This window comes from Loxodonta africana, chromosome 15 (genome assembly GCF_030014295.1).
Source record: "Loxodonta africana isolate mLoxAfr1 chromosome 15, mLoxAfr1.hap2, whole genome shotgun sequence".
Lineage (NCBI taxonomy): Eukaryota > Metazoa > Chordata > Mammalia > Proboscidea > Elephantidae > Loxodonta > Loxodonta africana.
Window position 1 is genome coordinate 11,794,228 of NC_087356.1, and position 23,203 is coordinate 11,817,430.

The following is a 23,203-nucleotide window of genomic DNA, read 5'->3' on the forward strand; positions in this document are numbered from 1 at the left end:
AAAAGTAGTGGGGGGTGGGAAAGAGGGAAAAGGGGAAGGGGAAGAGCCAGGAGAGAGGAGTAGGGGAAGGAGGAGAAAAGAGACTTTTTGAAATGATTCTGATTGTTTTTCTGAGTGAGAAGCATTATCGTTGCAGTTACACAGGTTTGAAATTTTGCTTTAGAGCATAAGGACTTTCATGATCAAAGATGAACTTTGATACTGAGAAAATTGGTTAGTTCTCTGTGAAGGGAGATGAGTAAAAATGATTCATGTTCCGAGACTCTGGGGTTAGTTGGTAAAAAGGCTGAGCTGGCAGAATGTTACCTATGGCAGCTACTTGCTTAAACCAAGACCCGTTGCTGTTGAGTCAATGCCAACTCAGTGACCCTACAGGACAGAGTAGGACTGCCCTATAGAGTTTCCAAGGAGTGGGTGGTAGATTTGAACTGCCAAGCCGTTAACCACTGTACCACCAGGGCTCCAGCTACGTACTTAATACTTCAAAATCGTTGCAATTCAGAGACATGGCTATCTTCCTCACATTGAAAATGCTTTATTGTTTTTTTCCTGATTGCATAAATAATAGGCGATTATTTGTGACACAAACGGTTAGACGCTCAACTACTAGCCAAAAGGTTGGTGGTTCAAACTCATCTGGAGGCGTCTGGGAAGACAGGCCTGGCAATCTACTTCTGAAAGGTCACTGCCTTGCGAACCACACAGAGCAGTTCTACTCTGCACACATGGGGCCACCATGAGTCGGAATCAGCTCGATAACAACTAACAACAACAATTCATGTATCATTTGTGCACTATTAAAGGTTCAGACAACGCAGGGGAAGTGTAAGGAAGAAGGTGAAATCGTCTAAAATTCCACTCTCCAGTTTTTAATGATCATTTCTTTGTTCTTTGCTTTATGCATATATATGCACACTTACAATTCATGTCATGTGTGCTATTTTTATGCATAATGGTGTGTGGGCGCGTGTACCAGGGGATGGGTGTGTGTGTGTGTGTGTGTGTGTGTGTGTGTGTGTGCACGCCTTCTGCCCCACCATCCCCCCAGGAACTCATGTTAGCAACCTAGCTTGCATCCTTCTTTCTTTTTTTCCAGGCCTTTATATTCATTTAAGAAGCCCTAGTGGCACAGTGGAAACCCTAGTGGTATAGTGGTTAAGTGCTATGGCTGCTAACCAAAGGGTCGGCAGTTCAGATCCACCAGGTGCTCCATGGAAACTCTATGGCGCAGTTCTACTCTGTCCTATACGGTTGCTATGAGCTGGAATCGACTCGACAGCATTGGGTTTGGTTTTTGGTTAGTGGCACAGTGGAAACACTGGGGGTGTAGTGGTTAAGTGGTGTGGCTGCTAATCAAAAGGTCAACAGTTCAAATCCACCAGGCGCTCCTTGGAAACTCTATGGGGCAGTTCTACTCTGTCCTATAGAGTCTCTATGAGTCAGAATCGACTTGATGGCAATGGGTTTTTTTTTTTTTAGCAGTGCAGTGGTTAAAGTGATGGACTGCTAACTGAAAGATCGGCTGTTCAAAACCACCAGCAGTTCTGCAGAAGAAAGATGTGGCAGTCTGCTTCCATAGAGATTTACAGCCTTGGAAACTCTATGATATCGCTATGAGTTGGAATCAACTTGACAGCAGTGGGTGGGGTTATGTTCATTTATTGATATGTCCCTATATATACATCCAAATACAGGTATAATTTTAGAACTAATGTCTGCCTTACAAAAATCTGGTATAAAGTGAACATATATGCATATACGAACATGCATTTTTCCTCATTTTGCTTTCCCAGTCACCTCTATTCTTTGTAAGTGTTCTGCCCTAAGTGCTAATGGTGTGTTGGCTTTGTTCACTGAACTCAGTTTCTATGCCTCTTGAGCCGCTGCATTTCATAAACATCCCTTCTGTTAGCCTCAAGCACTTGTATCAGCATTGACCTGGCTCTTACGGGCCATCTTCCTCCCCACCTCTTCTTTGTCGAGGAGCTGATGGGCATTTGTGTGGCCAGATGATGTGATTAGTTGCCCCATTAGAATATAGCTCTGTGGGTTTGTCTTGGAGCACTCTCCCTCTCTAAGCGTGTTAATTCAGTCTAAATGTCAGAGGGTGTTTATGTACATTATTACTATTACTTATTCAGCAGCCTGGCTACTGTTTGCATTGACCCTGACCTTAGTTTGGAAATCGACAGTAAGTACTTCCCCTGACCTTTTTGCCTTTGTCACTGCTTTACATAAAGGTGGGGATTTGTTCCTTCTCCTCCTTGGAGGGACCTGGATTTACACTCAAAGGCATGAATCCAGTTTCTAAGCAAACTTCTTTTCTACCTCCTTGCTTCTTATGTGCCATTTCACCAACCTTTATGCAAAGAAGGTGTGCTGCTTAATTGAACACTGCTTCACAATCCCAAGCTGTTTCCATTGCAATCATATACCAATCCTAAAATGAAACATCATTCTATTCAAGGATGCTTGGGTGTCGGAAAGAAAAATGGCTGCCTTTCCACTTTTGAAAATATTCTGAGCATACAACTTGGCTCCAGGGTTGTAAAGTGATCTCTGCTTTCAACGTTATGAAATCTTAACCCAAATGGGCAAACCAGGTATTACTGCTTGTACACTCTTAATTAGACACCCTAAATGAGTTGCAACCATGGCTATAGATAAAATAAGAATTAATGCAATTGTATTATGCCGTTATTAGAGTTTAATGAAAACTTTTAAAATTTTATTTAAAATTTGTGTGAAAAGTAAAGTTACAATGAATTCGCGCAGGGGGAGAGGTCACAGAAAATCAAGAAGCATGTTAGCTAGCAATGAGCATTTGACTGTAGCGCTTTCTACAAGTGTCATTCTGTCGTAAACTGGCTTAATGCGCATTTCTGTATTCCGTAGTGACCAATTCTTTTTTATTTTTTTTATTGTGCTTTAGATGAAGGTTTACTGAGCAAATTAGTTTCTCATTAAACAATTCATACGCATGTCATTTTGTGACACTGGTTGCCAACTCCGCAATGTGTCAACAGTCTCCCCTTCTCAACCTTGGATTCCCCATTGTCATTCGTCCAGCTTTTCTGTCCACTTCTGCCTTCTCATCCTTGCACCTGGGCTGGTGTGCCCATTTAGTCTCGTATACATGGTGAAGCTCTGTGTATTATTGTTTGTTTTATAGGCCTGTCTAATCTTTGGCTGAAGGGTGAACCTCAGGAGTGACTTTAGTACTGAGTTAAAAGGATGTTCTGGAGCCATACTCTCAGGGTTTCTCCAGTCTCTGTCAGGCCAGTAAGTCTGGTCTTTTTTTTGGGAGTTAGAATTTTGTTCTGTATTTTTCTCCAGCTCTTTCTGGGACCCTCTGTTGTGATCCCTGTCAGAGCAATCAGTGATGGTAGCTGGGTACCACCTAGTCGTGCTGGACTCAGTCTGGTGGAGATGGTCATAGTTGTAGTCCATTAGTCCTTTGGACTAATCTTTCCCCTGTCTCTTTTTCTTCATTCTCTGTAGAGGTCAATTCTTCATGAATATTGGTTAGATCATAGGCTTGGTCTAAATAGGGTCTGACAGTATACCCAAGGCCAAGATGAAGGTTGACATCCAAACAGTTAGACTGAAGTCTTGTGAAAGCCAGGTTTCTAGTTCTGTCCTGCAGGGACTGAGCTCACAAGTGAGATGGGCAGGTGCAGGACTGAAAATGAGACTGAGATATCTGATTAATTTCGGTGACACAGCTGACTGGTGAGTAGTTCCGGTGCCACTTCAGTTGGGAGGAATGGTGCTGAGAACACTGTCACCAGAATTCAGAGCTCTCCAGGGAACTGTCAAGCTGACTGATGGCTCCCATGCTTGGCCCTGGTGTCACTACTTCCAGGAATGTGCAAAGGGAAAAAAAATTCTTTTTTCTTTTTTCTCTATGACTCAAAATTGAGGCTTCAGCTAGTGGAATGTTTTCATGATCACAAACCTCCAGCAACTAAATATTGGCCCACTGTGTGTGTGTATATATATGAGTGTGCAAATGGTGCCGTCCGTCTTCTAGCAGTAAACACAGGTTAAATCCCTCCCAATGGAAATTGGTCTTCCTGCTATGTGGGTGCCTGGGAAATTTAATTGATTCTAACAAGCATTTATTGCATTCTGGCGGAGGGGCAGATGAGTTTTCTGTGGGGAATGGAGAATACTGGGTGGTTTGGGATTGAAAGACAGCATGTGGGAGTGAAATGAACTCCAGACCAGAAACTGGGGGATCTGTGTTCTCAACCTGACTCTCTTGTTATTTATCTGGATAAGTCTAAGCAGGTCATTTAAGCCTTCTTGAATTGTTTAAGTCAAAATTTCATCAATGTCGAAAGGACTAGATTGATTAGTAAAAGCCCTTTCCATACCTAACATTGACATTCGAAGTTGAAATGATAGAAGAGTTTTTATATCTTCATCATCAGATACGTATATTCAAAATGCATTAAGTATGAAAGCATTTGAAAACCCTTCAATAAGCAAAGGAATCCAGTAACCTCCTAGCATTGAAATCATAGCTAAGGCATAAATTAGGTACCCTAAACAAATCCCCTTTAGTAATTACTGCATTATACATATCATTGCCCTGATCATATATTCATTTGCAAGATATTTTCAAGTTTACACTCTGTGGGAGGCAGTTGCAAAGTGTTACATGATATAAAGTAAATAAGACACAGTCCTCATCCTCAAAGAACTTATGGGAGTTGGATGGGATAGAAAAGGTAAAGAAACTAATTGTTGTCATCAGGTGTCATCGGGTCGGTTCTGACTCATAGCGACCCTATGGACAACAGAACAAATTACTGCCTGGTCCTGCGCCATTCTCACAATCGTTGTTTTGCTTGAGCCCATTGTTGCATCTACTGTGTCAATCCATCTCAATGAGAATCTTCTCTTTCTCTGACCCTCTACTTTACGAAGCATGATATCCTTCTCCAGGGACCAATCCCTCCTGATAATGTGTCCAAAATATGTGAGACAAAGTCTTGCCATCCTTGCTTCTAAGGAGCATTCTGGCTGTACGTCTTTTCAAGACAGACTTGTTCGTTCTTTTGGCGGTCCATGGTATGCTCAATATTCTTTGCCAACACCGTAATTCAAAGGCATCAACTCTTATTCAGTCTTCTTTATGCATTGTCCGGCTTTTGCATGCATATGAGGCTATTGAGAACACCATGGCTTGGGTCAGGTGCACCTTAGTCTTCAAGGTAACATCTTTGCTTTTTAACACTTCAAAGATATCCTTGCAGCAGATTTCCCCAATGCAATATGTCATTTGATTTCTTGACTGCTGCTTCCATGGGTGTTTGTTGTGGATCCAAGTAAAATGAAATCCTTGACAACTTCAATTTTTTCTCCATTTATCATGATGTTGCTTATTGGCTCAGTTGTGAGGATTTTTATCTTCTTTTTGTTGAGGTGTTATCCATACTGAAGGCTGTAGTCTTTGATTTTCATCAGTAAGTACTTCAGAAACTAATTATCATCCAGAATAATGAGAGTTATACATAGGTGTGTGCCTTAAATGACAGGACAACTGGCTGCCAAGGAAATGCTGATCTTTTTTGTTTATTTCTATCCACACCATAAACATGTAAAGTGGAAATGATTGCAAAATGTTAATACATGCTCCTAACTCACTGATAAGGAGCCTTGGTAGTGCCATGGTTAAAGTGATCGGCTGTTAATTGAAAGGTTGGTGGTTTGAAACCACTAGCAGCTCCAAACCACCAAAGGCTCCATGGGAGAAGGAAGATGTGGCAGTCTGCTTCTGTAGAGATTTACAGCCTTGGAAACCCTATGGGATTGCTATGAGTTGGAATCTGCTCGATGGCAACATGGCAAATTGTTTGGTTTCTTCTTTTTTCTTTTTTTTAGTCTCTGGTACAATGGAGGTGCCTTGTTATCTGGAATCAAACCTGCCTTGCTAAATCTTGTCCATTTACACAGGAAAGGAACTTCAGCTCCTCTCTAAGGCTCCCTACCCCACCTGGCAAATGTGCAGGTAGTCAGTAGTCTCCATGTGCTCCCAAGTCTGTCTAGAGTGTGGCCTCTGTCCTCACTGTCGCTTGGTTTCATTTTACCTGCTTTCAATTCCCCTATGGGCCTTTTTTGCCATTCAGCTCTGCCTCTGTTACAAGTTGTATGGCCAGTGCTCCACTCAGTCAATACTGTCTACCTCTTCACGGTCAGCCAACAGCTGTTTATTGAGAACCTCACACAAGTCAGGTGGAAGTCAACTTTCTTTCTACTGTGTATGAATTGTTGCCTATGATGCTGTAAATTGCTGGTCTCGATGCCCAGAAATTGATGCTTGTCTTTGAATGAGAACTTGACTATCTGGTCACTAATCTCAGGTCAGAGCAAAGAGCAAACTGACCACTCCTGGTCATGGCTGGAAACAGAACCATCTGTGACCATAACTTTAGAACTGTGGAACATTTAGTTACTGGGCTCAGATTTACATTCCCCAGAGAAGGTAAAAATGTAAAATATGGTCAGTACCAGGGCACACCATAGGGCTTGGGCAAAGATAATCAATAAACTTAAAGACCGCTACATAAAGAGGTCTCCATGACCCAGAGAAAGAAAATTCATGGAGGAATTATGATGTTAAATATGTTTATAGAGAAGAGTGACACAATATATGAGACAGCTGGTACCATAAAAACCAGTTTACCTCCCCCACCAATTGGTGAATATATATCTAAGGGATATAATGTATAATATATGAATATAAAAGCAATTCTATGGTTAAAAGGCCAGAGAAATAAAAAAAAAAAAAAAAACCAAACCCACTGCCATTGAGTTGATTCTGACTCAAAGCAACCCTATAGGACAGAGTAGAACTGCCCCATAGAGCTTCCAAGGAGCACCTGGCAGATTTGAACTGCCACCCTCTTGGTTAGCAGCCGTAGCACTTAACCACTATGCCACCAGGGTTTCCCCTAAAAGAAAAAATAGTAAGCATAAAATAAGAACAAGAGGTTATGTAATGGAACAAGCAGATATGAAAAATAACATAAAATATAATAATTTGAAAAAATAGTTAAATGAATTAAAAATAAATTAGACAAAGCTAAAGGGAGAATCAGTGAAATGAAAAATAGACTAATAAAACTTTGAGGAACTAGCACAGACGATGAGATGAAATATAGGAAAGAAAAGTTAAGATATAAGGAAGACAAAATGAGATGGTCCAATATTCATCCAATTGGCATTATAAAGGCAATTTTTTCAAAAGGATAATGCTGAGAATTTTCTAGAAATGAAGAACCTACAGACTGAAGGGTAGAACATAATGAATAAATTTTATGTATACATGTAAAATTGCTGTAATGATACTGAAAACAATCAAGAGAGAATTCTAAAATCTACCAGACAGAAATCAGAGTATTGATAAAGCAATAAAAGTCTAATAGAGTGCAGCCTTTTTATCAGAAATAGAAGAAGATGGAAGATAATGGAGCAAAATATTCAAAGTCCTGGGGAAAATATTGTGAACTTAGAAGAATTCTTACCTAGATAAATAAATGTTTAAGGGTGAGAAAAAAAGTAAATACATTTTCAGATATACAAAGACTGTAAATGTTATTATTGAAAGACTCATACAGCAAGATAAAATAAATAGTGTACTTAAGCAAGAGTGATGAACCCACTAGGAAGGAGTGAGATAGAAGGATAATAGTGAGCAAAAAATGTGTAAAATGTGGTAGAATATTTCAATATATATTCACTGCAAAATAAAATAATGGCAAGTGTGTGTGTGTGTGTGTGTTTACAAACCATATAGAAAATTGTGAGTTGGCCAATACTATACTCACAGCTCTTTGGTGGTCATGGTAGTGGTAGTGAGATTAACAAATAGCCTCAGAGCAAAAATAATCTTGACTGCTGAGTTTACCTCTCTGGATTTTCACATTTTCCTAGATACCTGTTTCAGTGCTTTTAGTATATCCTATATTTCTTCTTAACTTATACCCCTAATTCTGCAGGTATTCCATGTCTTGGAGATTTCTGGGATAATCTTGTCCCAAACTCCCCTTGAATATTTTATTAATATCTCAAATCTAACATGTTTAAAATGAGACCTTTATTCACTACCCTCCCTTACATAACTACACACACATACCCCTCAAGTATTTTCCATTCCCCACTTTGGTACACCGTATCTAAGCTCAGGTAAAAAACCCAGGAGTCATCCATTAATCCTCTTTTCCTTTATTGCCCACCTCTCATACAAACTATTAGTAAATTCTCTCAACTTAATCCTAGAAACCTCAGAATCTACCCGTATTTCTCTATCCTCCAAATCTACCATCTCCAATCTAATTCTAAACCACCACCATCTGTCTCTTAGATTAACACAGTCATTGCCTAATTAGCTTCCCTTGCTGACCACATTCCTTCCATTCTTTAAACCCAGACAGAACGATCTCTAAAATTGTAAATCATATTATGCCCCTCCTTGTTTAAATGGCGTTCTACGGCACTTATAATGAAAGCCAAGGATAACATTTACCCTCTACTCACCTTTCTGATCCCACTGCGACTGTATTGACCTTGATTTCTGTTTATCTGATAGGTGGAACTTATTCCTGCCATTTACAAGCAAAAATCAAAAACAAAAAACAGTTGCTCCCGAGTCAATTCTGACTCTGGGTGGTGCAAATGGTTACCGTGCTTGGCTATTAACTGAAAGGTTAGTGGTTTGAGTCCACCCAGAGGCACCTCAGAATAAAGATCTGGTGATAAATAGGCTTCCCAAAAATCAGCTGTTGAAAATATTAAGGAGTACAGTTCTACTCTGATACATAAGGGATCACCACTTCTGCTGTAACCAAAAAAAACCCCATTGCAGTCAAGTTGATTCAGACTCATAAAAACTCTGTAAACGACCCTACAGGACAGAGTAAAACTGCCCCATAGGGCTTCCAAGGAGCACCTGGCAGATTTGAACTGTCAACGTTTTGGTTAACAGCCACAGCTCTTAACCACTAAGACACCAGGGTTTCCATTCCTGCTATGGGAATTTATTATTCTGTCTAGGAACACTCTTGCCCCAGATCTTTACTGGGCTTGCTTCTTGCCATTCAAGGCTCACCTCAAGTATCATTTCTTCAGTGAGATCTTCCCCAACCACCTAATATAAATTGCCAGCTTCCGCCCTTGTGCCCACAGTCCCTGCATACTATGTCGCATTTTTAAATTTTCTTCATAGCAATTATTCCTATCAAATGGTTCTGCTTATTTATTTGTTTTCTTGTTTATTGTCTGCTTTCTATACTGGAATGTGCATCTCTTGTTTGACTCTTAGAACAGAAGAACACCTGACACAGAAAAAGGTTCATTAGGTATTTTTCGTGGTTGTTGAAAATGGAGAAATTTCCTGTGTATCCACTGTGCTGCTTTGTTTTCAGACACACAGGTTGCATTTGCATAAATAAAGCCCATTTCTTTTTTTTAGGGGGAAAAAAAGGCTATAAGATCTGTGCGTAATAAGATAAAGGCGAAAACAACCTTCTCTCTGCTAGAAGGTGGATGATGGAATTCCATTACTAATCTTCAAAACCAAGCCATGTGAAACACAACTGTATCAAGCGTGGCCTCCACCAGTCACCATCACTGCAGCATAAGCCCTGGTTGGCATGGCTCCTCCCCCAACATTCTCAACATCTTGCCATTCTCAGTTCTCCATTGCTTGTGCCAGCCTTTCTCACCTGGCATGCCCTCCCTTCTGCTCTAACTCTCCAAGACTAGCCTCTTTCTTGATTGACTTGAGCACTCCTTTTACTTCAGTAAGCCTCAGCACTTCTGTGCTTTGAAAAAAAACATCATCTTGAATTTGGGAGTGACTGATTCTTTCAGGTGGGTTGCATATTTTGTTTATTCTAAATTATGATAGGCTTAAAGATAGGTATTATGGGCAAACATGAAGCACTGAAAAGTTGGTTATTCACACAGTGATGGCTGAAAATGTTTAGGTGTGCAGATTTTAGATGGTTAGTTGGTAGTTGGTTAGTGTTTACGTGATGATTCTCTTTCAGAGCTTTCTCTGTTCATCTTACGTTAGGATTATTTCTTCCCATTCTCACCAGGAAATAAAAAAGAAAATCATGTCCTAGTTTTTGAGTGGGCATAGAGAAGCTCTTGGGCTCTTTGCTTTTAAAGGGTCTCTAAGCAAATACAGGGGAGAGAAAGACAGAAGCAAGCTGGACTCTGATCCAGTTCCTCTCAGGCTAAATTCCTAATTATCCCTGGATCAAATCACTGAGACTCTGATGGAAAGAGAGATTGCGTTGCAAGTGGGGATTTAAAATATATATGAGTTAGGCATTTCTGAAGTTATGTTAACGGCTGAAAGGTGAACCATGACCCTAGGTTGCAAGTTATTGATGTTCTCTATTTATAGTTTCTGTCTAGAATGCTAATCTTTCATTTGATTCATGTTACTCTCTCCAAGAAAGTTATGTTTTACCACTGTCTAATTCAGATCCTGAAGTTTTACCTCCACTGCCTTTATGACTTGTGCTAATACAATCATTTACTATGTACCTTCACAGGGCATCCAGTTTCTCGTGAACTTGTTCTAGAAATCTGAGCAGGCATCATTGCTGTGTGCCAACATTTCAGAGCTACGATAAGAATGAAATACAAGAATCCTTAACTTATACATGGGCTGGTACATTCCAAATGTGGTTTGTAAATCTCTTGTTTAAAAACCAGACTGTATTTTTCCATAGCCATTATATTATAAAAGATTGTTGGGTTCCCAAGCTAACTCAAAGAAGCTAATTAAACGCTTATGTTTTGGGGTTTGGAGTAAAGACTCATTAAACCGCAGACTAGAATAAATTACAGAATTGAAGGTACTGAACAATCTAGTTGTGGTTCACAACAGTGTTTTAAATTCCTGAGCATGCCAGAAAATTTTCTCTGCTAACACATTCTGCCTCTTTCTATGTGCTTTCTGGTGAAGCTCATGGCAGATTCTTTCTTTTGGTGCATGAGATTTAGGGATCATCTTTCTTTGAAAGGAAATAACAGGGATCACCAAAAAATGAAACCTGTTGCCCTCGAGTTGATTCCAACTCATAGCGACCCTACAGGACAGAGTAGAACTGCCTCATAGAGTTTCTAAGGAGCGCCTGGTGGAGTCAAACTGCCGACCTTTTGGTTAACAGACATAGCTCTTAACCACGACGCCATCAGGGTTTCCAGTCTGACCCGTAAATGTGGGATAAGGATGAGGCTCTAGCCACTGGACAAAGAAGGAAGTAGCTATTTCAGTCCATGGAGTAATTTCTCGTTAGGTAGGTGACCATGAGGAATGAATGAAGCTGCTGTGAAAATCACAAGAGGAGAACCACCAAAGGAACTGAAAAGCTGTGAAGTGGTTTAAAATATGAACTTAGAGGAATATAAAGTCTTGAGAGAATTTCTGGAAGCAATTATGCCTTTTACTTATGGGTAGTAGAACTTGCCAATAGGAAGGCATTGGTAACTCTCAGAAAATAAGGTATCGTAACCTAGAGTCTATTTGACTATTCTGTAGAAGATCTGAGGCACAGTACCATTTCTATTTTAGAATGCAGAGAGTATAGAGTCATTAAATCTTATTAAATCAGTCTAAGACTATTGGGAGTTGTAATTGTCAGTTTTTATGCACCGTATAAAGTCTTATCAAACCATAGGCTTCCATAATTGTATTTGAGACTCTTCTTCCCAGAGCCCACATGAATAATTTATCAGTAGCAAGGTGCTGGGAGATTCCACTTCTTTTATGTTTGGTCTTATAGGACCAAACATATGGTAGATTTGACCCTCCAGCAAAGTAGTGAAATGAATTAATTTCAGTATGATTAGCTACCTTTTATGGAGACTATATTGGCTTAATAACGAAGAAAAGCCATATGTGTATGTGTTTCTGTGTGGATGCAGATTAGAAAAATGGAGAAAAGTAAATTCTTTGGTATGAGACGTGAATGTTGAATTTATGTTGTCTTCATTTTTTTTTTTTTTCATTCTACTCCAAACAGGTGACTGTCATTTGAATAAGTTTGCTAATCAGCTTAGGTAATAAATGTTGTGACTACTTATCTTACATCTCGTTCTTCCAAAACAGAATAAGCAGTAATGTTGCATAGTATTGTAATTACCCATACAAGATCAAGAATCTGCTAAAACTGAAAATAAACAATTGAACCACATAGCAACAAAATTCTTCTATTTTCAGCTGCCGGTTGGGGAAGGCTGTAAGGTAAATATTCTCTCAACTTTCCTAGAATTGTAAGAATATTATTTGATGCTTGACAAACCATATTGTTTTAGGCATTTGATCCTTCTGATATGCTGAGTATTTGATCATTCATTGCCATGTTTTGCTATTTTATTTATTTATTTTTTAATCTCGGTGGTAGATGGGGAATTAGCTAAAATTTAGTTATCTCTAAGCTTTTATAGGATCCCTGGTGGCGCAGTGGGTAAGAGCTCTGGCTGCTAACCAAAAGGTCGGCAGTTAGAATCCACCAGCTGCTCCTTGGAAACCGTATGGGGCAGTTCTACGTTGTCTTACAGGGTCACCATGAGTCGGAGCAATGGGTTTGGTTTTGGGGTTTTTAAGCTCTCAGAATAAAATAATTCCTGGTGTTATATCTTGTTAAGGAATTTTTATAAACTATTTTTGTAAAACACTAGTTTTAATTTATTTATTTTTTATTCTCTTTTCTAAATATTCTTATTTTGGCATTGTATTTGTGAGATAGTCACTTGAAAGAAAACAAGTTCACTCTAAACAGAATCTGCTTTCTGTTAATGTAGGAATTTTGTTCATCTCTTTTGTATTTGGTTTCCCTTCTTGTTTAAAATGGCCCTAACTGTGCTAAAGCCTTAGTGGAAGAACAGGAAGAGAAGAAGAGCAGGTGTTTGCGTTAGGGTTTGACTCTGGCTGGAGATAGAGCAAGCTGGTATCGAATTACACATGTGAGACTATATCAACGGTGAAAGTTTTGTTTTTTGTTTGTTAAATGGCCACCACATTTCTTTACAACATATTAAATGTTTAGTACGCATCTGGATTAAAACTGTGAAGTTGTGGCTTGGTTTGAAGCCCAGAGGTTTCCTTTTTTTAAGTGCATACAATAACTTAATGAATAGCTATCAGATGGATACTCATGGAACCCCATTCAGGTCAGTAAATAGAACATTTCTAGCTCTCCCTCTTCGCTACATGCTTTTCACTGGTCACCACACCTGCCCTTCCTTCTGCAGGTAACCATTGCCCTCAATTTTATGGTAATTTTTTTCTTGCTTTTATTTATACTTGTAGAAACTGTGTATGAATCTTAAAAATAGTTTATTTTGCCTGTTTTGAAATTTTATATAAGTGCACTCACTCTGAATCTTTTGTATCTTGCTTCTTTCAATCAATATTTTATTTTCAAGTTTCATCCATGTATTGCATATAGCTACAGTTCATTAAATTTTTTTACTGTATAGTGTTCTGTGGTATGCAATTTATTGATTCTGTACAGGAGAATGTTGGGTTCCCCCCCTCCCCCCAGTTTTGGGCCATTCTGAACTATGAACTCTGTGCTGGGAACACTCTTGTACATATCAAGTGTTCACTTGCAAACATTGCTTTAGGGTATATACCTAGGAGTAGAATTAATGAATCAGGATATGTTTATATATTAAGCTTATTTAAGAGATAATGTTGGATTGTTTTTCAAAAGTTGAACTGCATGATTTTTTTTTTTTTTTTGATTAAGCACTTGACTGCTAACCGAGAGGTCAGTGGTTTGAATCCACCAGCTGCTCCATGGGAGAAAGATGTGCCCGTCTGCTTCCATAAAGATTTATAGCCTTGGGATCCCCGTAAGGCAGTTCTTCACTGTGCTATAGGGTTGCTATGAGCTGGAATTGCCTCAGAAGCAATGGTGTATGTGCTGAATTAATAGCTCATATTTTAATATTTTGTATTTATGTTTGTAAGCAACAATGTTTTCATTTAAAGTCGCTACTTATATGGGCATGATATCAAAGTTTTATGTAGGAGATATTTGTCAAACTGTCTGATCCTGGTGCTATGATGGCCAATGGGGAGATTTTGATGCCCACTTATATTTCTTTAATGAATACTATTCTGGAAATGTTTTCAACTGCATGTAGTACCAGATTTGGATTTAAAAAAAATCAATAGCCCCATCGAGATATATTTCACATACCATTTTAACATGTAAAATTCAGTGGTTTTCAGTATTTTCACAGAGTTGTACAACCATGACCATTCCCTAATTTTAGAACATTTTCTTCCCCCAAAAGGAATCTCCATAGCCATGAGTAGTAACTCCTTATTCCCCAGCCCTAGGCAACCAGTCATCTACCTTCTGTTTCCATCGGCAGCTCATTCTGGATATTTCATATAAAAGGAATCATTCACCAAGTTATCATTTGTGACTGCCTTCTTTGACTTAGCATAATGTTTTCAAAGCTCATCCATGTAGTAACCTGTATCAGTACATCATTCCTTTTATTGTTTGATAATGTCCCATTGCTCGGATATACTACATTTTGTTTTTCCATTAGGCAGTTGATGGACATTTGGATTATTTCCACCTTTTGGCTACTGTGAATAATGCTGCTGTGAACCTTCATGTACACTTTTATATGTATACATATGTATTGATTTCTCTTGGAGTCCCTGGGTTGTGCAAATTGTTAACTCACTTGGCTGCTGACCAAAATGTTAGACGTTCAAGTCCACCCAGAGGTACCTTGGAAGACAGGCCTAGAGATTTACCTCAAAACAAGCAGCCACTGAAAACCCTAGGGAGCACAGTTCTACGCTGACACACATGGGGTCACCATGAGCTGGGATCAACTCGATGACGACTGGTATGTCAGTACCATCCTGTCTTGAATTAGTGTAGTTTTATGATAGACTTTGAAATCAGGAAGTGTGAGTCCTTCAGCTTTGTCCCATCCTCCCCCTCCCCCCCCCCCCTTTTTTCAAGATCGCTTGTCTATTCTGAACCGTTTGCATTTTTATATGAATCTTAGGGTCAACTTGTCATTATGTATTCATGCTAAATGGAACTTTCATGATTGCGAGCTTTTTGTAGGAGGAAGAAACTTGATATTATAATGCCAGCAAACATTTATGACACATTTCTATATACATAACCCTTTGTTTAGTACCAAGGATTGACAGTGCAAACAGAACATGGCTCCCAGCCTGAGCAGACTCTCTGGGTTAGAAGCATGGCGCCTGGGTCCAAATCTGGCTCTGACACTCACCAGTTGTGTGATTTTAGCCTCTCTGAGTGATCAGTTCTCTAACTATAAAGTGGAAATAAGCTATTACCTACTCACAGACTGTATCAGCTGTCTGTTGTGATGTAATTCTGTTTAACAAACAACCACAAAACCTCAGTGACAGACAACACTAAGTGTTGATTGCTCACCTGTGTGGGGTCGGAGGGGTCATCTAGTCAGAGCTTCTGGTTTTGACTGGGTTAACTCAGAGGTCTGAGGGTTGGCAAGGGTGACTGGTGTGTTTTTTATACTCCATAGTCTTGTGGCAATGGCAGAGTTGCAAAAGTGAGGAGGCTCCAGTGTGCAAGTACTGTTCAAAATTCTTCTGCATGATGTCTGCTAACATCCTGCTGACCAAAGCAAGTCACATGGCTGAGTCCAGAGTCAGGAGGCAGATCAGGTGTGGTGAGGGGGTGCCACACAGTTACATGGTGAAGGGTGTAGACCAGAGAGGGCTGAAGCATTGGTACCGTTTTTGCAATATACCATACTTTACTCTTACAGCAGGAATCTTTCACTTCATTCCTACATATAAAAAATACTCATCATCCCTCCAGAGACCCTCAAAGTCTGATCCGATGATGGCATCAGGCTTAAATATCAAGATTTTATGGTGGATATCAGGTCCAGATATAGCTTCTCTTGATTGGGAGAGCCACGCATTAAAAAGATAAATTTCTGCACACACTCTCCCAACATATAATCCTGAAGAAGAAATAGGATAACTGCAACAAATACTTCTGTTCAGAATGGCAACAATGGGAGACATGTAGCTGATAATGATGCATTATGGGTTGCACGAAGACATGTTGATCCAAGTGTCTCTTTCACCTCATTCTGATAAATTACAGAAATTATGGGAGAAGTAAAAGATTTAAGAGCTGTGGAAGAGGCATTTGTGCCAGTTATCAGACTGTTTTGATGGGGCAGAGATTGGTATTTTGCTTACAAGATTAGCACACCAAACCCAAGGTTGAGAAGGGAGAGTGTTGACAAGTCATGGGGTTGTTAACCAATGTCATAAACAATATGTGTACTAACTGTTTAATGAGAAACTAGTTTGTTCTGTAAACCTTCACCCAAAGTACAATAAAAAAAAAAGAAGAAATAAAGAAACGCTCATGTTTTCATGGTAAAAAAAAAAAAAAAAAGATTAGCCCTGCAGACTGTTCCAGAAGATGTGGATTTATGAAGTGACAGTCTGCTTGAAAATTTAGATAAAAGATGCATAAGAAGTCTTAACGGTTGGTTGCAGGGTAACTGATGAAATTTTACATTTAGTACCAGACATTGACAACTTCGGGTTAACTCTGAGAGCTATCAAACGGTGGGCCAAACGCCACAACATCTATTCTAATATATTAGGTTTCCTCGGTGGTGTTTCCTGGGCTGTACTAGCAGTAAGAACTTGTCAGCTTTATCCAAATGTAATAGCATCAACTCTTGTACATACATTTTTCTTGGTATTTTCCAAATGGCATGTGTTTAGACTACATTAAAATAAAATTGACTGTAGACACCGAAAAAAGAATGTAGCAGTTAGTACAGCAATTTTGAGATCTTCCTGAAAAAATGTTGTCAGGTTTCCCTAAATGAAGAGAGAGATTTATTACTCAGTTAGGCTCATGTTCTCTTCCCTGAAGTCCGCTTTTGTCCATGGTGCTTGCCTGTGCCCTCTGGGACGTCCTTCCTTTTCCATCACCCTTCTTAGCCAATTCTGAAGAGGACGTTGGAAAATATGCTGTTTGAGCAATTTTTTTTTTTCAGTCTGCTATCTGACTATAAAGATCAGGGGCCCACTTTTACGTTTTGAACATTCTTAGTCCCTTTTAGTTTGGGTTGATGGCACTTTAGCCAGTCCAGCTGTTCTCAAAAACGTTGTGTATTTCCAATGTATTGTAATTTATTTCCCACCGTTTTCCAAAATCTTTTCCAGTGATTCTTTTTGAGAAGGCTTGCATTCTCTCTAGACTTTATTGGTGCTGCCTTGAACATGTCTGACTATGGTGGGACCATGCCTTTAGGAGTCCTAGGAGCTTTTTTATTCAACTCAAAGGATCTACTAGATACTAACTTCTTTCTGAGGTTTTAGAAAAAAGTTTTGCAGCCACACTTTTATTAGTATTATTAACAGCACCTAGGATTTGATATTTCACCTTGGCTGGGAATATGTTTCTGGCTGGAGAAGCTAGAGATGACAAACAGTTTTATCTTCCAACTGTAAAGTCCAGAATTCTCTATAGCCCATATAAATCCCTGCAAACAAGGCCAATTCTTTTAAAAATGTATCTTCTTCTTGTAGTACCTAATCATACATGGCTAGTAAGATACTAGCTGATGCTTTCAATATTTTGCCTGGAGGTTTTCTTTCCCAAATCCAAAAGTTCATTAGGTACATTTTCTACCTTCCGACTTACCATAGGTGAAAGTTTTACCATGTTTCCTTGCCATTTTTCTAGCCTCCACGTGCAACGTACAACCAAAAAAAAAAAAAAAAAAAAAAATTTTTTTTTTTTTCTTCCAAAGCCAAGGATATATTTTAGTTTTGTGCTTCGGCAGCTCTCTTCAACTCTAACACCAATTTTTGTACAGTTAACTATGTTGTATAACAAACATCCCAAAGTTCAGTGGTGTCATATAGTGATGATTTATTTTTCAGATCATGAGTCATGAGCATGGGTGTTGGCTTATTTTTCCTGAGTTTGACTAATCTCAGTTCGTTTGTGTATCCGCCCAGGTCTCAGGGGGCTCTTCTCTAGGACGGGCTTGGCTGGAATCGCTTAACTGGAGAAGCTTTGCTCCACGTGAGCCTTTGCCTTCTCTTGGGACCAGTGGACTAGCCCAGGCATGTCCTTCTTGTGGAAATGGCTGAAGCACAAGAGGGCAAGTGGAAACTGGAAAATGGTCTTTTAAACTTCTGATTGCAGCAATGTCTGCAGACATCTCATTGGCCAAAGCAAATCACGTTACAACTGTCCCAGTACATGGGAGCTGTTTTTGTTCCTTCCCTCCCCCAATTCTTTAACTCTCAAGGAACCAGAGACAGCATAGTGTGTCTGGAAAAAGAAGTAGAAGAGCAGTGGGGAGACCTGTGATAAAGCTCCCGTGCTGCACTGCAGCTTTCCTGGCCTCTGAGCTAGGTTAGGACATAAGCTTGGAGTTCGATGAGAGATACAAGTTTCATTATTGAATGGCTCTGGATTTTTTTAATGCCTGAAAAATCAGCCTAGTTGTAATAACTGAGAGTGCCCAGAAAAAACGTGCAATCTAGCCAAGATAATATCAAGGATAGGAATAGGAGATTAGATATAGCACAGAGGAAAGACAGTGCTAGTTAAAAGATAAATTTGCTTTCTGCCTGCCCTGTACAGAGTCCAGCTCTCCTGACACATCAATTGTATGTACAAATGCAAACAATATCTGGGCGAGAGTTCCTTTCTCAAGCAATAACAACCAGTATTATTTATATTTGTAGTACAAATTACTTTCACTTGTATTATCTGTGGTTCCAAAGTCTCCCCTTGACAAAGCGCATCATTTCCCATCACTGGACATCACTCTCTCAACTGTTTCCACGTCCATAATGTTATAGTCAAACCTACGAAGCCAGTTTACATGGGATATATTATTCATCCAGCAATTGAAAACAGTAAGAACGCTCCTCAGACTATGTGCCTCTGTAACGTTCTTTTTTCTAGGAAATTCAATGACTCTAATAATTGTGGAGTTAGAGAGTAGGTCTGACCCAAATAAAACAAGGGTTTTGGTTTGTAGCCAGTCCATCAGTGGCTGTTCCATAACTAAAAGATTTGTCTTTAGGGAAACACATGTATTTGACTAGCACTGTGAATCTGATATTTAATGGTCAGGATGGCGTTTATCAGAATGTCAGTGTCAATTAGTCCCTCAAAACATAGACCCGAGAGTCTTTTCTGTCTAATTTTGCTTTTGCTATAAAATATCCCATTGAATATCTATAGGTAGTCTATATAAAGTTTAAAAATGAAACCAAACACCCTGTATACTTACTATTTTGAACGGTGTGTTTATCATTTCCTTGATTTTCCTTAGACTTTTGTCTCAAATGTATGCATCCTTAAACAACATAGTGTGAAGTTTTGAATGTGTTTCAGCTTTACATAAATGATATGATACTGTGTGTTTGCTTTTGCATCTTGTGTGTTTCACTCATTTTTATGTTTTGGGGTTCATCTATGGTGCCTGTGATTGTAGTTGATCTCTTCTCACTGCTCTCCACTATTCCGCTTATGACTATACCACAATTCTATGCTCCTGTCCACGGACATTTGGATTATTTGGAGTCTTTTGCTATTACAAATAATTTTGCTATGAGCATTCCTGTATGTGAAGCCTATTGCTTCTGTGCAAGGGTCTCTCAGGGTACACAACTAGGAGAAAAATGGTTTTACGATATAATGGTGTACTCTTGTTATTGGCACAGCATAAGAGTTCCATTGGTCCACATCCTTGCCAATCCTGGTAGGAATAAAACTGTGTGTCTCTTTGGTTCTAGTTTCTGTTTCCCTGATTATTCATAAGGTTAACCATCTTTCCATGTGTTTTTCAGCCATTGATGTAGCCTCTCAGTGAAGTGCCTGTTGACATGTTTTGTTCATTTTTCTACTGGATTTCTTGTTCTTTCCATATTGATTTTTAGGATTTCTTAATAAATACTGGATACTAATCTTTCTCTAGTTAGGCATGTCAGAAAGAGCTTCTTATCTTTTTTTTTTTACATGCTTTTTGGGCAACAGAAACTTTAAAGCTTCAAGTGGTCACATCTATCAGTTTTTTCCTCTGTGGTTAATACTTTTGGAGTTTTGTTTTACATCCTTACACGGATGTAAAAATATCAAGCTATATCCTCTTCTAAAAGTTTGACTATTTTTCCTTATGCATTTAAGTCTTTGATACACATGGAGCTGATTTTTGTAGTTGCCGTGAGGTATGAGTTCAGTTATCTTTCCCACATGTATTACCAATTGCTTCAGCAGCCTTTATTGAATAATATTCTTCCTCAGTCATCTGCAATGTCGTCTCTATTATTTATCAAGTTTCTAGACATGGGTAGGTTTGCTTCTGACACTTACTCTCTGCCACTGGTCCACTTTTCTATCTCTAAGCCTACATCAAAATAAAACCCTTGCTATTGAGCCATTGTCAACTCCCAGCATTTTAATTATAGTTCTAATAAATCCAGATATTTGACAAATTTCTTTACCTTCTTCTTCAGTAGTCTCTTGGTCTGAAGGAGGAAATAGTATACTTTGCTATCCTACATAACTTCTGGAATCAACTTGTCGAGTTTCATGAAAAATCCTGTATGTCATATATTTTAACATTCACAAAACTGATAAATTTCTTTTTTTTTTTGCTTAATTACACAACTGTCTATAGACATCGAAATTGCTAATCAATGATGTAAAAACCTCCTTAACTAAGTGGTCAAAGCCAACGTCAAGAACAGTAAGTCATATTAATAGCTATCAGGGTACCCTGATGTGCTGCATACCCTTTGACCTGTCCATCTCTAGTCTTGCCCCAACCCAAGCCATTCTCTACTTGTGGCTAGGTGATCATGTCCTTTGTTTAAAACTTAAAATGGCTTCTGTAGTCCTTAGGAATAAGCCCAAAATCCTTAATATGTGCCCCCAGGGTATCCATGATGTGCACTTTGCTAAATTCTCTAGTCTTGTATCTCCTTCACCCTCTTGCCTCCAGCCATGCTTTGAGATCTTCATTAACATCATATTCTCCCTATGCTGCTTAGAGTTGTGCCTCAAAGTTGCCACTGATCTTTCTCTAAAGCGTCTCCTGTCTCCTTTCTGTTCTCCTCTCTGATGCTTTCTGCTCATCTCTGCTCCCACATTAACGTCCTGCTCACACTACCATGAAATGATGCATTCTTGGCTACGGTCTGGAATTTTGAGGACTTTTATCAGGTGATAAAATTGATAATGTCTAGAGATGTGCAGCCAATATGGTAGCCATTAGCCACATGAACCCTTCCTCCCTCATTGCCATCGAGTTGATTCTGACTCATAGCGACCCTGTAGGTCAGAGTAGAACTGCTCTATAGAGTTTCCAAGGAGTGCCTGGTAGATTCAAACTGCCAACCTTTTGGTTAGCAGCCGTAGCTTTTAACTACTGTGCCACCAGGGTTTCTTTAGCCCCATGTAAAACAAACAAAAAACCCATTGCCATCCAGTCAATTCTGACTCATAGCCACCTTATGGGACAGGGTAGAAGTGCCCCACAGAGTTTCCAAGGAGCGCCTGGTAGATTCCAACTGCCATCCTTTTGGTTAGCAGCCATATCACTTAACCACTACGCCGCTAGTGTTTCCTAGCCACATATAGCTTTTTAAAATTAAATTTGGATTAATTAAAATAAAGTAAAATTTAAAATTCAGTTTCTTCGTGATAGTAGCCACATTTCAAGTGTTCAAATAGTCACACATGTGGCAAGTAGCTGCCATGCTGGATAGTACAGATACAAAACATTTCCATCATCACAGAAAATTCTACTAAATAGCACTGGTCTACAGCCTACTTCGTAAAAAAAAGTTTTCTGGAAAACTGATCCAGAGAGGGTTTAAGAAAGTGTCTTGCACATTGGCGATCCTCAGTAAATATTTACTAAATTGAAGGACATTAAATGGTTGCACAAAATGGATTTACTACATCTGGATCCACTTTGCTTTCCTTGGTCATGGAGAGCTTTGTTCTGGTAAATTCCCTCTGCTAAGTAATCATAAAATCAATCATAGGACACATTTTATATCTTTTTTTCTACTTGCTAATTTAAAAAACAAATTTTTAAGTGGCTGCCCTTTTTTAAAAGGTCGACATGCAAAATTAAATTGTCAAACAAATAGTTGAGGACTTGCATTTCAAGCAGAATTACTGTAAATATATATATTGCAGTCTGTTAATTCCCTGGAACATTAAATGGGTTTCATTAATGTGAGTAAATTCAATCCATTAATTATTTTGCCAGCATTTATCCCTATAAATGAACAAGTATGGGGAAAAAAAAGAGTTATTACGCAACAATAAATGTAATGGTTCCATGTAAGTACCTCAGGTGTCAGCAGTCACATACTCACAGTGCCCTGAAGGCACCCTGCTGTTCCCCACTGACGTCAAAGGGTATTTAATATGCGTATGTTGTATTCATCATTTGACTATTTTACCTTTTAAAAAATTTTTGATTTTAAAATAATTATAGATTCACAGGAAGTTTCAAAGATAGTGCATAGAGTTTTGTCATGGATTGAACTGTGTCTACCAAAAATACGTGTCAACATGGTTACACCATAATTCCTAGTATTCTGTGATTGTCCTCCATTTTGTGATTGTCCTCCATTTTGTGATTGTAATTTTATGTTAAAGAGGATTAGGGTGGGATTGTAGCACCCTTACTCAGGTCTCCTTCCCGATCCAATGTAAAGGGAGTTTCCCTGGGGTGTGGCCTGTACCACCTTATATCTCTGAAGAGATAAAAAAGAAAGGGAAGCCAGCAGAGAAGGGGGACCTCATACCACTAAGAAAGCGGTGCCAGTATAGAGGACATCCTCTGGACCTGAGGATGCTGCACTGAGATACTCCCAGACCAAGGTAAGACCAATAACAAGGACCTTCTTCCAAAGCCTTTCCCTGGAGCTGACGCCCTGAATTTGGACTTCTAGCCTACTAGACTGTGAGAAAATAAATTTTTCTTTGTTAAAGCCATCCACTTATGGTATTTTTGTTATAGCAGCACTGGATGACCAAGAAGGTTGCATGTTACACAACCCCAGCATGATAGCAAAATCAGGAAATTGACGTTGGTACGTTGCGCATGTGTAGTT